Here is a 6,000-nt window from a genome sequence, read left to right on the forward strand (position 1 = left end):
ACTGTAAATAAATCTGAATATAAACACGTATAACTGGATACAACCGAGATGTGTCCTTCTTATATACACCTGGTTGTGCTATTTGTAAATTGAGAATAGAAACAGAAATAAAGCTCACTGTAAACACGGAATAAAATAATGGAAGAATTATGCACAGTGAAATTAGAGATCACGACACTAGCTTAAGTATACGACGATAGAGTATAAACACAATAGACACCTAAACCACTTGGTAAGAAAAAAGAAAGAAAGGGAAAAGGGGAAGGGAAGAGAGACGGAGGATCTCGATATGCGATAAAATGGAAAACTGTAAAATTGAATTATGAAATATGTTAAATGACTACTGGCCGGACAACAAATGGTTAAAAATGTATAATGTAATGCCTTTTTTATATATCTTTTAAAAGAAAAAATGAATAAATAAAGTATGAATTTAAAAAAAAAATCAGCATCAGTTCAGAAGTAGGTGTCAAAATTGTCAAGGAGACTGAAGATGAAGTAGAGGAAGGGAAGAACAGGACAGGAGCACAGGTGAGGTAAAGAGGTAGGGTGAGTACGTGAGGAAGGAGGGCCCTGCTCATAAGAGTTAACATACTAAAAATAGGTGGGTGGACGAACGAAATACAATAGGATAAGTAGGAACAGAGGGGAACGGAGGCAGGATAGGAGGATCAAAAGAGGTTAGGAGGAGGGATAGGCTAGTCGAAAAAAGTGGGTTTTGAGGGAGCGCTTGAAGGAGGTAAGGGAATCAGATAGCCTGATGGGTGGCGGGAGGTTGTTCCAGTGCAGGGGGGCAGCGCGAGAGAAATCTTGGACACGGGAGTGGGAGGAGGTGATTAGGTGAGAGGTCAGTTGGCGGTCAGCGATGGAGCGAAGAGGACGGGAGGGAGTGTGGATAGAAATCAGTGAAGAGAGGTAGGGAGCTGTGGAGGAGGAGAGAGCCTTGTAGGTGGTGGTGAGGAGTTTAAAGAGAACTCGGAAAGGAATGGGGAGCCAGTGAAGAGATAAACAGAGGGGGGAGGCGGAGGTAGAGCGGCGGGAGAGGAAGATGAGCCTAGCAGCAGCGTTAAGAATGGATTGGAGAGGTGCGAGGCGGGTGAGAGGTAGCCCAGAGAGAAGGATGTTGCAGTAGTCAAGGCGGGAGATGACAAGAGAGTGAATGAGAATTTTGGTCGCGTCAGTGGAGAGGAATGGTCTGATGCGTGAGATGTTGCATAGGTGAAAGCGGCAAGACTGTGAGAGAGCACGAATGTGGGGGGTGAAAGAGAGGGAGGAGTCAATGATGACACCGAGGCAGCGCGTTTGGTCGGTGGACGTGATCTCGGTTTCACCAATGCTGATGGAGATAGTGGGAGAAGAGGGGATGTTCGGGGGATGGAAGATTAGAAGTTCAGTTTTAGCCATGTTTAGTTTCAGGAAGCGTTGGGTCATCCAGGCTGAGATGGCCGTGAGGCATTCGGAGACCTTGGACAGGAGTGATGGGAATAAGTCGGGGGAGGAGAGATAGATTAGGGTATCATCAGCATAAAGGTGGTAATGAAAACCATAGGAGCTGATGAGGGTGCCCAGAGAGGTGGTGTAGAGGGAGAAGAGGAGAGGGCCAAGGACTGACCCTTGGGGAACACCGACTGGCTGGGGGGTAGTAGGAGAGGAGGAGCTCGGAGTGGAGACGGAGAAGGAGCGATCGGAGAGGTATGAGGTGAACCAGGAGAAGACCGTGCCAGTGATGCCAAAGGAGCGGAGGGTGTTGAGCAGGAGAGGGTGGTCAACAGTGTCAAAGGCAGCCGACAGATCAAGCTGGATGAGGATAGAGAAGAGGCCTTTGGATTTAGCCGATAGTAGATCGTTAGTGACTTTGGTCAGGGCAGTTTCAGTGGAATGTAATGGGCGGAACCCGGATTGGAGGGGGTCTAGAATGGAGTTAGCAGTAAGGTGGCTTAGGAGACGATTATAGGTCAGACGTTCTAGGAGTTTGGAGGCAAAAGGGAGGAGGGAGATGGGCCTGTAGTTGGATGGAGAGTTGGGGTCCAGATTTGTTTTTTTGAGAATTGGGGAGACAAGAGCGTGTTTGAAGGAGGAAGGGAAGATCCCAGAGGATAGGGAAAGATTAAAGAGGTGAGCCAGGTGAGAGCAGACTGATGGACTGAGACGACGGATAATATTGGAGGGGATAGGATCGAGCGGGCAGGTGGAGGGAGAAGCAGATTGAAGGATAGAGTGGACTTCAGCAGCAGTGGTGGGGTAAAATGAGGACAGGGGTTGGAAGGAGGGGAGTGGAGATGTAGGAGGGGAGGAGGGAGAGGGTGAGGTCATGGCAGCAGTGATGGCAGTCCTGAGAGAGGAGATTTTGGTTGAAAAGTAGGTAGCAAAATCAGCGGCTACGATGGAGGACGGAAGAGCTGCACAGAGCCATGGTCTTTAGAAACATGGCCGCAGCCAGGGCCGTTTCTAGAGGCGGACAAGCCGTGCAGCAGCCCGGGGCGCCGCACGGCTTGTCTGCCTCTGTTAGACAGCCAGGGCGCCCAGCAGTCTCCCCCTTCCTCCTCCTCCGCTCTGTCTCCCCGGCCCGGCTCCACGACACCTCTTGCTGAGATTTCCCAGGGCAGGGGAGGGAAACGCATTGATCGTCTCTCCTTCCTCTCGCTCACTGACTGTGTCACTGGGCTGCAGCTGTCAGCCGAGCCAATCAGAGCTCGCGGGCTGGCAGCCAATCAGGAGCCAGCCCGCGAGGTATGAATGGCTGATGGCTCAGCTCAGGTACACACACTGAAGGGGAAGGAGAGAGGCGCAATGCGCTCCGCTCCCCTCCCCTCGGAAGCAGCAGCACTGCAGCGGGGGACCCAGAGAGAGACCGGAGTTGCCTGCTACCGGCTTTTACCAGAGCCTCCCGCTGCCCCGCTAAGTTCCCTTATCCTCCCGGTTTTTGCCGGGTCCTGGCCAAACATCCAGACTGCGCATGCGCGTCCCGACGCGATGTTTGACATTATCGCCCCCTCCGTCAGGCCCCGCCCCTCATACAGCCCGCGGCTCTCCAACACTGCAAACAATGTGTAAGTTTGGGACAATTTCCCATCCTAACTGAAAGTTTATTTTCTTATCTCCCTGTATGTACCTTTCTCTGCTTGTCTCCTCCTTTCTGCTACTGTGAGCATTATGTGTTAGGGGATTAACTATTGTAGGTAGGCAATGCGGGCCTGATTCAGGCCTGCACACTAGGCAGCGTACACTTGCTGTCTAGCAAGCGAGAAATTGCCACCCCAACGAACGCCCACCACCCACCAACGTGCCAGATGATCCTAGTACTGTGGGCATTTTGTATGTAAGCTACACTACTACTGCGGGCATTGTGTGGGTCAGTGACTGTAATACTGTGGGCATTATGTGGGTAAGCTAAACTAGTACTGCAGGCATTGTGTGCATAAGTGACCCTAGTACTTTGGGAATTGAGTGCGTAAGTGACCCTAGTACTCTGGGCATCATGTGGGTAAGTGACCCACCCTAGTACTGAGGGCATTGTGTGGGTAAGCGACTCTAGTTCTGCGGGCATTGTGCACATAAGAGACTCTAGTACTGTGGGGAATGTGTGGGTAAGCGACTCTAGTACTTGGGGAATTGTGTGTAGCCCTGCTGTGCAATGTAGCCGTGATGTCAATATATAGCAAGTACTGCACTTTGTACTTTAGTCTTTACTTGCCACCCCTGAGGTACAATGCATACACCCATAGGATTAGGTAGACACACCCCCTCAAATGGACGATGCATGCTACATTATAATGGGCGGGATTCACCAAACTGAAAATGCGGTAAAAACCCAGTTTTCGGGGGTTTTACCGCATTTGCATATGCAGCAAAGCCCCACCGCCGGGGCTTCACTGCGGGGGGGTTACGCCAGTTCTAGATAGCGTAACCCCATGGAAGCCTATGGGCTTCCCTTCGCATCCCCCGCCGCTACGCGCGCCCCCCGCCGATCAGCGTCGCACCCCCCTCACCTGTGTCCGGGCAGCCTCCTGCTGTGCTGCCCGGACCAGTGTTCTCCTCCTCCCTGCACAGCTTCCGAGTGCAGGGGGGGAGGAAAGGAGCACTCACACACCTGGGTAAGGGTTCAGGGAGGGAGGGGGAAACCCGCTGCACATCGCCAGTCTTCGCTTTTGCGTTAATAATCGCATATGTTAATGCATATGCGATTATTAACTATGCGAATGCCGGCGATGTACAGCGGGTGTTATTAGTGAATCCCGCCCAATGTGAGTTGTAATCTCCCTGAAACTATTTTTCAAAAGTAGGCAAGTATGAGAGAAACAGACCCAGAGACAGAGTGAGTTTGGCACTGTGGGCGCATATATTTCTGTCGCTGTGGGGGCATATATTTCTGTCGCTGTGGGGGCATATATTTCTGTCGCTGTGGGGGCATATATTTCTGTCGCTGTGGGGGCATATATTTCTGTTGCTGTGTGGGCATATATTTCTGTCGCTGTGGGGGCATATATTTCTGTCGCTGTGGGGGCATATATTTCTATCACTGTGGGGGCATATGTGTGGCGCTGTGGGGGCATATATTTCTGTCACTGTGGGGGCATATATTTCTGTCACTGTGGGGGCATATTAGTAAACGGCATCAGTTGTGCGGCAGCGGCACATGGGGCATAATGTGTAATGGGCATTATGGTGTGGGGAGTATTGTGTAATTGCCATCACAGTGTAGGGTCTAATGGGTATCATGGTGTGCGGCGTAATGTGTAATTGTCATCACGGTGTGCGACATAATGTGTAATTGTCATCAATCACGGTGTGTGGCGTAATATGTAATTGTCATCACAGTGTGCGGCGTAATGTGTAATTGTCATCACAGTGTGCGGCGTAATGTGTAATTGGCATCACAGATAAATAGTGTATAATGATTTAAGTAGCCTGTCATTGTTTGGCCTTGATCTGTGAGGCATACTAGGTAACTGTGTGACCTTCAGCCCGCCAATTTAAGTGTGGGAGATAAATAACAATTCCTGCAGTAACCAGTGTCTGGTCATGCAGGTCGCAAAAGTGTGATTTAAGGTAATTGTTTTCCTGCTAGACCACGCCCTTATAATAAGCCACACCCCCTTTTAAAATTAAGCCACACCCCCTATTTCGGCGCACACAATTACTGTCATACCATGTTATGTATTGGGGGGGGGGCGCATTTTTATTTCTTCGCCCTGGGAGCTAAATTGTCTAGAAACGGCCCTGGCCGCAGCCCTTTACGTGCGCATAGCTGGAGCTCAGTCACTAGGGTATCAGTATTCACTGTACACTTCCCGTCTCCCGGGCACCGCCAGCAGAAGGCGTATCACGTGACTGCATACTATCTGGACATTGTAGTTCTACCGCCTCATGCCGTCTGAGTGTGTACTGCGAAGGCCTAAAGTTGACAGATGTTCGTCACTTAAAACCGGGACTTTCTGCTTCCCGGGATGGGTTTGGCCTGGACGGGCAAACCGGGAGGGTTGGTCACCCTAGGTGGAATTGTACCAATGTCCAAAATTCAAATAGGGGAGCCACACCTGCCAGTGATTCCCTGACTGTGGAGTTTGGGGTGGCAGTTGGTGCAGCTCCCCTATCTGAATTTTGGACTGTGTTACATCCCTGCAACTCTGCAACTACCACTGGCATGCAAGTCCAGTAACAGAGTATCTTGTCCCTCCTGGAATGGGTCATGTTGGGAGGTATGGGTTAATGAACAAGAAAGGTCAATGAACAGAAACAGAGCAATGTGTCCCTCCTGGAGAGGGTCATGTTGGGAGATATGACACATACACATACACCAAGTACAGCATACCCTCCAACATTTGAAGTAGAGATGGGTCGTCCATGAACGAAGCGGTTCTTTTGGACGGATCCCATAAAAGAGTGAGGGGTAGATTTATTAAGCTCGGTGAAGTGATCAAGTGTCTGGTATTTATCACCGGGCAATCAGCTCCTAACTGTGAAGTTACAGGCTTGGTTTGAAAAATGACAGGTAGAAGC

This window comes from Crinia signifera, chromosome 2 (assembly GCF_055691185.1).
Source record: "Crinia signifera chromosome 2, ASM5569118v1, whole genome shotgun sequence".
NCBI lineage: Eukaryota > Metazoa > Chordata > Amphibia > Anura > Myobatrachidae > Crinia > Crinia signifera.